Source organism: Podarcis tiliguerta, assembly GCF_965153285.1.
Source record: "Podarcis tiliguerta genome assembly, chromosome: 3".
NCBI lineage: Eukaryota > Metazoa > Chordata > Lepidosauria > Squamata > Lacertidae > Podarcis > Podarcis tiliguerta.
The window spans coordinates 6,929,803-6,939,777 of NC_139536.1; the positions used below are offsets into that span (position 1 = coordinate 6,929,803).

The 9,975-nt window shown below is 44.9% G+C and overlaps 1 long non-coding RNA gene across 2 annotated transcripts; it reads left to right on the plus strand.

Moving 5' to 3' along the window:
• Positions 1 to 1,036: 1,036 nt before the first annotated feature.
• LOC310674041 lies at positions 1,037 to 8,893 on the plus strand. 2 transcript variants are annotated; one of them, XR_014509348.1, is made up of 3 exons: positions 1,037 to 1,168; positions 7,707 to 7,805; positions 8,766 to 8,893. It is a non-coding gene; the product is annotated as an uncharacterized lncRNA (long non-coding RNA). The 2 variants fall into 2 exon arrangements; XR_014509349.1 differs by lacking the exon at positions 1,037 to 1,168 and adding an exon at positions 7,260 to 7,396.
• Positions 8,894 to 9,975: the final 1,082 nt, after the last annotated feature.

Sequence of the window (9,975 nt, forward strand, 5' to 3'; positions counted from 1 at the left end):
TGAGGCACCTCTCTTTGGGGTGGGCAGGAGACCAAGGCAGTGGATGCCCAGAGTAGACCCAAGGAGAAAAGAGAGGAAGCTGACCTATATAGCCTTAAATGCCTTTAACTGACTCAGGACTGCAATACCTCAAATACTGCCTCTCCCCATATCAGCCGACCCAAAGGCTGCCAACTTCCTCTGAGGTCCTTCTTTGTCTGCCTCCTCCACAAGAGGGTAGCAACCCAAGAACAGGTCTTTTCTGAGGTGAAATTACCATTTATGGAGGGCTCTCCCCAGGAAAGAAAAAAGTGTCTTTATAAAAAAGGTCTTTGGCTGATAAAACCATATGTGACATTTGAAATAAGTTTGAGGGAATGGGTTCTGTTTTTTATTATTGGTTTTGTATTCTCATTTTATATTTTTATGTTGCAAACCACTCTGTGATCTTCAGATAAAAAATGGTATACACAAGTAGTAAATAAATTGCTTCAATTTAATTTAATTGACTATTTAAACCTAAACAGAGTTTCGTACTAACAGCAAGAAATAAAACCCACTCCTCGCTTGTAGAGTACCGATTTGCTTCTAAGTAAGATAGTACTTCTGTCCAGCTCTAAGTTTTCACAAAGGTTAATGAAATATTTGCCATTGCAAAATGTCATTCCAAAAGGTTAAGAATGGGAAATGCAGAACATGAAAGAAAGCGAAATGGATAAAACTGTAAATCCTTGCTCAAAGCTGAGGTTACCAATATTAGTGCCTGCTGGACCTCTACTGGTACCCAGAAAGCCTTTGAAGACCACACTCTCTGCCCCTTCATCAAGAGTAAACATCCCACCTGGAAGTTTAAGTGCGGAAGAAGTGGATCGCGTCCTGAAATTTATAAATACTCTTCCGCCGGATAACTTTTGCTAAATCAACGTAGAATAAGAAATATTGGTTTAGGGTGTTATATTCAGATGGCATTTAACCTGCGTTCACCTATCAAACAGAATGAGAGAGTGAGCGATGGAATGAAGACTTGTGCAATATATTTTTTCTCTCTGGGTGTATCTGCAGGACAAGATCTTGTAAGAAATGAAGGGCAATGTAGGAGGAAAAAGGTGTTATGTTTCAAAACCCGATGCAATGAGCATGACGGTCCTATAGGAAAATGTGCAAAGAATGTTGAATGCTGCCGCTTAATGTAAGAATACAGCTCCTAGACATTGGGGGGGGGGGGGTGTTGGACCTGACGACTCTTGGCTTCCCCCAGCTGTTCGATTCTATGAAAAATACTGGGTATTTAACGTATTAATTCACTTGCAGGTGAATTGAAGATGGTGCGTTTGAAATATTCTTGCTGGCGGCTTGCACACACATTACACTTGCCCCAGATATTGTCAAGGCAGACAGGTCCAACAGGTGGTTGTTCCTGCGTTTGTTGTTGTGAATTATAATACCAATATCAATAATACTTTATTTTATAAATATAACACCACAAAGCAGCAACAGATGGAGTAGTGCGGTTGTTCAAGGGCCAGAGGTTAAACTTGACTTTCTTCTTCTTTTTATTCCTATTCTCTGACAGAGCAATAGGCTGAAGGAGGTATCTACATTTGCTCTTACACTCCTGCTCATTGGAATGCAGAATAAAATTGGACCTGTCTGCAGCGAAAGTATCTGTGTGTGCTTCTTCCCTTTCTGCTCATTTTACTTATTTCTCTTAAAAGCCCTGTTCGGTGCCCAATAAGCATGGGGCACCTTTGCCTGGCGGTACTGTGGCCCATAAATTGCAGCAAAATCTCCTCTGTGAACTGGGCTTATGGGAAAAAGCTATCCCATGAGCAATGCCAGATTTACATATAAGCTAAACAAGCCATAGCTTAGGGCCCCACTTTCTTGGGGGCCCCCAAAAAAATTAAAGGGGGAAAAACCGGATGTACATTTCCAATACAGTGGTACCTAGGGTTAAGAACTTAATTTGTTCTGGAGGTCTGTTCTTAACCTGAAACACTTCTTAACCTGAAGACCACTTTAGCTAATGGGGCCTCCTCCTGCTGCTGTGCCGCCAGAGCACGATTTATGCTGTCATTCTGAAGCAAAGTTCTTAACCTGAGGTAATATTTCGGGGATAGCGGAGTCTGTAACCTGAAGCATATGTAACCTGAAGCATATGTAACCACTGTATATAAGATAAAAAAATAAATAAAATAAAACCTACATGCAGCAACAGTGTTTTGTATTGTGTAGGCTCCATATTAGCTCCATAAATTACCATATAGCATATATTCAACAAAAAAATGGCAACAATTTGTTGTTGAGAAAGGACAGCTGGACATATAAAGGGCCCCATTACCTTTGGTAGCTTAAGGCCTTGTGAAACCTAAATTCAGCCCTGTGCATGAGCCTTTGCTGTGGAGGGGAAGGGAAATCCTATGTAGGACTGCTTCCCCTGGAGCTCACAATTATTTTGCTTTGAGAACTTCCCTCTCACCCACCCTCAAATTAGAGCCTTTACAGAGCAATTTTGGGATGATAGTTGACAGGGCCAGAAATGATTTTTCTTTCTAAAACTGAGGCACTTGGTTATTGTTTTGCCTTTCCCTCAGTGAAATTATGGCTTTCCTTTGTTAGGTGGAAGAACATTGTTTGTGTGAGGGGGGAAATGGCGTTGGGTAGGATCAACATAGTATAGGGAAGAACCTATAACGGGTCTGAGGGGTGGATTGATCACAGCAAACCCAAGCATGGGTTCGGTATCTGCTCGCTTGGAGTCTGCACCCCGGTGTCCCAGTGAGACCTTGCTTGCCTGGCTTGCAGCACAGCAAACTTCAACCCTGACCGACTCCCATTGTTCTGGTTTGGAGGGGTTCAAACCCAGCAGAACCATTCCACCAACATGAAGCTTGTGAGATGATGTACTGATCCTTTGACCCAATGCCATGCCAACCCTGCCTGCTGCTGTCAAGAAATATTTGGCCTGATTTTAATCCCATCACCATTGTACCGTCTGGTGATGTGGCTGCTCTCATGGGTCACATCATGCTCTTGCCTGGGCAACTAACTACCTCTATGAGGAACATTCTTTTTTTTTATTGCATTGAGAGCAAAGAGATATAAGAAAAGATTGGATGGAGGGAGGGCTCTCTTGCTACTTAAATGATGCTGTGAAGCATATCAGCCGCATCCACTCACTCCATGCACAATCCAAATATATGCAATGCTTGCAAACAGAACATGACGACAGAGACTCTTTCTTGGAAGTAAGGGGCAAATCTTTCCTGAACAAGAGAGTTATTCCCCTCCACCCCCCAAAAAAGTTATCACTGGTGAAAGGATGGTGGGACCATCCAAGAGTCAAAGCCCAAGAGTCCAAGATCAGGACATGAGCTTCAGCAACAGAATGATGATAATGATGATGATAATAATGTTAATTTATTTATTTATACCCCACCTATGTGGCTGGGTTTCGACAACCACTCTGGGTGGCTCCCAGAAGAATTACAGTGGTACCTCGGGTTAAGTACTTAATTCGTTCCGGAGGTCTGTTCTTAACCTGAAACTGTTCTTAACCTGAAGCTCCACTTTAGTTAATGGGGCCTCCTGCTGTCGCAGCGCTGCCTGAGCACGATTTCTGTTCTCATCCTGAAGCAAAATTCTTAACCCAAGGTACTATTTCTGTATTAGGGGAGTCTGTAATCTGAATCGTATGTAACCTGAAGCATATGTAACCCGAGGTACCACTGTAATGATAATTGAAAACATGGGGGGGGGGGATAAAACACCAGATATTAAAAACTTATCTAAACAGGGCTGCCGTTAGATGTCTTCTAAAAATCAGGTAGTATTTCCTTGACATCTGATGGGAGGGCGTTCCACAGGCCAGGTGCCACTACCAAGAAGGCTCTCTGCCTGGTTCCCTGTAACCTCACTTCTTGCAGTGAGGGAACTGCCAGAAGGCCCTCGGAGCTGGACCTCAGTGTCCAGGCTGAACGATGGGGGTGGAGATGCTCCTTCAGGTATACTGGGCCAAGGCCGTTTAGGGCTTTAAAGGTCAGCACCAACACTTTGAATCGTGCTCGGAAATGTACTGGGGGCCAATGTATGTCTTTTAGGACTGGTGTTATATGGTCTCGGCGACCACTCCCAATCACCAGTCTAGCTGTCGCATGTGCAGAAACTGCCTTCTTGACTGTTGGACCCAGTATTTGTCTTGTCCGCTCAATTCATTGAAGCTTGCCTACATTCGCAGGAGACAGACAAGTCCCTAATTTACTCTGGATTTGAGACCCATCAGCTACCCTCACCTGGTTAAATGGCCAGTAGACAGTTTCTAGGAACCACAGGTAGAGTTGAGTGCAGGTTGGGGATCAAATGTTGAAGAACTACTACAGGGGGAGAACAATATCTCCCCTGCCAGAGGTACTACCCCTCCCCTAACACCACATACACAGGTTAGGAGAACCTGAGCTATAGGGCAAAAAGGACATTCTCTATCTTCCTCATTTCTCTGTGTGAGAGAAACAAGCCTGCCCCCTTCAACATTTTACTTTCTTTCTCTCTGTAAGGATTTCTGTGGACACCCATGCTTCTATCTTTGATGTTACAATTTTCTGTCCCTAGAAAGTGGTTGTAATATTGTGGAAAACATGTATGTGAAATGTGGCCCTGGTTCAGTCCATTGAGTTGTGTCTCCATGCTTATTCCTGGTTCTGGTTGCAACTGGTACTTTTTAATACATGGGAAAGGTGGGTGGAAGAAAGAGGCCTAACAGGAAAATGAAGACGGTTGATGGCTTAAATTATTTTTAAAAGGAGATGGAAGAGACTTTGATCAGTAGCTCTGATGGTTCCCTGGGTGCTTCTTGGGGTATGAAACCATATTTCCAAACCAGTGAATCTTGACTGCATTGTGAGGTTAATGTACTGTACAGAATTTCTTGAACAGCAAGGAAGAACCAGAAAACTGGTGCTGCTTGATAGGAACCTCAGTTATCAGTAGGATCTGAGCTACATTGAAACCATTTTTCCAACCGGCTGAATAGCGAATACATTGCCAGATTAATGTACTTGTGTTTGAACATCAAGATCTGCATAGATACACCAATGCTATACTCTCCTATATTAAAGTGTGCATCTATAATGTAACATAGCAGAGATGCATTAGACTCTATGGGAACTGTAATCCATGGATGACTCCTGAAGTAAAAACACTCCTGAAAATCCGAGATTCTGCCTTTAAGACAGGGAATATAGACATATACAGAGAGGCGAGAATAAATCTCAAAAAAGGCATTATGGCAGCAGAACAACAGTATAAGCTTAAGGTGGAACATTATTTAGACGATGATATCATGAAACAAGTGTGACTGCAGCACCTAACCAACTACAAGGGCAATACAAGGAACATGGTTAAGACTGATGCCTCATTGGCAGAGGAACTGAACATCTTCTTTGCTCAGGGTGTGGTTGGTTGGGTTTTATCTTCTAGGGATAATTACCCTATCGAACCTTCACCTCTTCCCCATACCATTCTGACCCAAGAGTCCTGGCCCAGAGATGACTTGTTAGTGAGGAGATCTTACCCCTCTATTGGGGAGGCTAGTATGGGGTCTGGGATTCCCACTATTGAAGGGCTAGGGAAGAATGGCGGTGGGGCTAAATATCACTATCGGCAAAGGGTTATGAGATGCAGTGATGCTCGAGTCCCTTCCAATCTATGCCCCATCCCAAGGGACAAGGGTAGGGCGAGCAGGGATTACCCACCTCCGTCATTGGTGTTGTGCAATGCCAGGTCCATAGGCAATAAAACCGCCACCATGCGTGACTTTTTTATCTCACAGGGGATTGACCTGGCTCGCATGTCAGAGACCTGGGAACGGGAATGTGAAGTAATCTCCCTACATGAGATAACACCTCCAGGTTTCTCTGTCCTCCATCAATCGTGGACTGTGGGTCAGGGGGGGAGGAGTAGCATTGTCAATCCTTTAGAGTAGCATTGTCAATCCTTTAGATCTATCCAATTACCACCCAGTTTCAAATCTCCCATATCTGGAAAAGGCAATTGAGAGAGCAGTTGCTGAATAGCTTGGTAGGTTTCTGGAGGAAACATCGGCTTTAGATCCATTTCAGTCTGGATTCCATCCTGGTTTTAGGACCGAGACAGCTCTGGTCGCCCTAACAGATCATCTCCACAGACAACTGGATTGAGGTGGATCGGGACTGCTGATTCTCTGAGATTTGTCAGCAACCTTTGACATGGTCGATCATTAATTTTGGGACCAGAGTTGTCCCACCTGGCCTTTGGCTCAGAATCAGTTTGATTCCCTCCCCCTCTTTCTTTTTCTTTTCTCCTCCTATGAAGAGATTGCTCCCTAATTGTTTTTAATGCTGTATCTTAATCTTTTAAATTGTATTTTAATCAACTTGTTTTTATTATTGGTTGTTAGCTGCCCTGAGCCCGGTCTTGGCTCGGGAGGGCAGGGTATAAATAAAATATTATTACTACTACTACTACTATTATTAAAAGGTAAAGGTACCCCTGCTCGTACGGGCCAGTCGTGTCCGACTCTAGGTTGTGCGCCCATCTCACTTAAGAGGCTGGGGGCCAGTGCTGTCCAGAGACACTTCCGGGTCACGTGGCCAGCGTGACAATGCTGCTCTGGCGAGCCGGCACCAGCGCAGCACACGGAAACGCCGTTTACCTTCCCGCTATAAAACGGTACCTATTTATCTACTTGCACTTAGGGGTGCTTTCGAACTGCTAGGTGGGCAGCAGCTGGGACCGAAAGACGGGAGCTCACCCCGCTGCGGGGATTCAAACTGCTGACCATGCGATCGGCAAGCCCTAGGCACTAAGGATTTACCCACAGCGCCACCCGCATCCCTGCTACTGCTATTACTATTATTATTACTCTGTCACAGTTTCCTCTCAGTTGCATACCGGTCAGAGCCTCCGTACGACCAAGCTGTAATGGCTACTCCTCCGGTATCTTTGGTGCCCCATCTAGGCTCTCCTCCGATAGGGATTAACCTAAGCCTTTGAATGAGAATTCAGGCACACTCTCCATTGCTCGGAGTACTCAGACAGCAGCAGAAGGAGCCAGAAATGTGTACTACATTGCTACTTTATTTTTAACTACGCAAGACAATAAAGAATATGCGTCCGCTCTCTGTGAGAGACAGAAATCAACAGGAACAAAGAAACAGGAAACCACTAACTTCAACATCCGTCTCCCATCTCCCGTGAGACTTCCAACAGTCTGGGATGTCAACAGAGTCTTGTGACTCCAAAAACTGCACAGTGGTATAACAAAAACCTAACAGTTTTGACTGTTTTGATCAGTGACCATGATGATGGAGTGGATCTATAGGTGCTTCTGGGGATATGAAACCATATTAGCCAATCCAGTGAATCTTCACCGCATCATCAGGTTAATGTACTGTACAGAACTTCTTGAACAGCAAGGAAGAACCAGAAAACTGGTGCTGCTTGATAGGGACCTCAAATATCAGTAAGATCTTAGCCACATTGAAACCATTTTTCCAACTGGGTGAACCGCGAAGGCATTGCCAGATTAATGGACTCTGCCACAGTTTCCTCTCAGTTGCATACCATGGTCTCTTGAGCAGTAATACAGGAAGGCAATTTATAATTGAATGTATAATGCCTAGGGAGATTTTTTTAATACCCAGAGGAGTATAAGACACACCAAAACACATTGCCTCTTCATTTCCTTTCAGGTTGGGATACAAGGAGCATCCACCTTGACCTTCTGGGAGCTATGAAGACCATATACTTTTTCTATATTGTGTTTGCTCTGCTACTCATTCCCAATCCAGGTAAGCAATTATTCGAGTCCAAAATGGGACTGGAATGAGTAATACCACTGTGTGGGGCCAATGCTTTTCCTCTTCCTCTTGTTTCCCTGTTTCCCCGTTCCACATTTCCAATTCCCATATACAGTATCTACTTGCACTAGTGCCCTTGTGAACTGGTGGGTTGACAGGACCTGGGGCAGAGCAACGGGAACTCACTCCACTGCGGGGATTTGAACTGCTGACCTTACAGTCAGCAAGTCCAAGCGGCTCAGTGGTTTAGACCACAGCACCACCCACGTCTTTTCCAATTAAACACCAGTCTCGCTGAAAAGGCATTGCAATGGAAGAAAGGTAAACAGCTAAATGCTCTTTTCACACTGCGTCTGATTGGAGTTACTTGGTGCGAAAAAAGCTTTAAACTCTCAATCTTTCTTCTTGGGCAAAGGCCAATCATCATGCAGGTCAGGAACTGGTAGGGATGCTCTTACATGGGGTCACAGGATAAACTGACTTCCTGTGACATCTCACAACAGCATCCTCACCTTGTCCCTTACAATGGAAATCACGCAGGTTAAATGCACATGCCGTGCAATTTTGAACCATGGCAGAGGCCTGAGTACACGGGGTACCAGTGGCAGGTTTGAGTGGGGATTGTGGGTTAAAGTTTAAAGTTGGGTTAAAGCTTAAAGTTGGGTATACGTACAGCAAGACGGGAGGTGGAAGGAGTCTGCCATGTTCCTTTTTTGATGTGTTGTGTGCTGCACCCATCTCTGTTATTTCTTCTTGTGAAAATAGGTGTTTGCTTGCTTGCTTGCTTGCTTGTTTTTTAAAAAAAACATACACCTGAGTTTCTCTGCATTCTCTTAACTATTTTTTTGCTGATATTGTTATTTATTAGATGTTATCATACCCACCATTCTACTTGAATTTTCTTGTAAGTGGATAGGTAGCTAAAGGCCATTTGCTGCTCTGTTACTACAGGATTCACTGATGTTTCAGATGAAGAATCTTGCATGTATGGCGATCAGCCAGGGAACTGTGTGTTGAAGGAATGCCCTAGTAGGTCTTCAGACATTGGAAATTGTGGAGAAAAGCATCGTTGCTGTGTGTACGGTAAGAATAACCACCTTATAACAGGATCTGATTTCTGGACCAGTTTGTAATTTAGATTGTGCCTGATTCTGGACCAATGCAGCACATCCTGTATCCATGAAATGAAAAACTTTGGCAGTCCTATTGACTTGCATTGGGAAACCAGGGAGCTGATTAATGCCTATTCTAGAGAGGGGATATTGCCTCCCTGCTTGAAGGAGGCAATGATAAGACCACAAGCTCAGAAGCCCTCCCTAGATTCAAAAGATCTAAGTTACTACTGGTTAGTTGCTGCTCTCTCCTTATTACACAATGTTATTGAGTAGATGATCATGGACCAGATCCAGACGTTCTTGGTGGAAAGTGATTTTCTAGATCCATTTCAATTGCAGTTGAGACCTGGTTTTGGCACAGAAACTCCCTGTATGCTGATCTCTGTCAGGGGAGAGACAGGGGAAATGTGTCCTTGTTAATTCTCCTCAACCTCTCAGGGTCTTTTGATACCACTGAGCATGGTATGCTCCTGAAGGGACTGTCGGAGTTGGGTGTGGGTGGCACTGCTTTGCGGTGGTTCTGGTCCAACTTGGATGGATGTTTCCAAAGGATGATACTTGGGGAGTATTCGCCAGGGGTGCTGGGTGTCAATAGCTGAGGTGGCCTCGGAGTACACAAGTGGGTGAGGGAGCCCAGCCAGCCAGTCTGCTAGCCCTTGGTGTTGGGAACGGGCAGACAAGTGGGAGGCTGGGCAGACAGGCAGGTGACATGCTGGCCTTTCTTGTCCTTGCCTGGTAGCTGAGTGGCCTGGTGCCACCCGCTGCTGCCTCCCAAGGTGACTAAGGTGCTGGCCTCTCGTTCACCTTTGGCCTGTCTCCGTTGGGACACTTGGGCTGGGGGCATCCTCTTCCCAGGTCCCTGTGGGGTGGAGTGATGAGGCACCTCTCTTTGGGGTGGGCAGTAGACCAAGGGAGGTGGCAGTGGATGCCCGGAGTAGACCCAGGGAGAAAAGAGAGGAAGCTGACCTAAATTTAAATGCCTTTAAATGACTCAGGACTGCAATATCTCAAACACTGCCTCTCCCGATATGAACCGACCCAAAGGC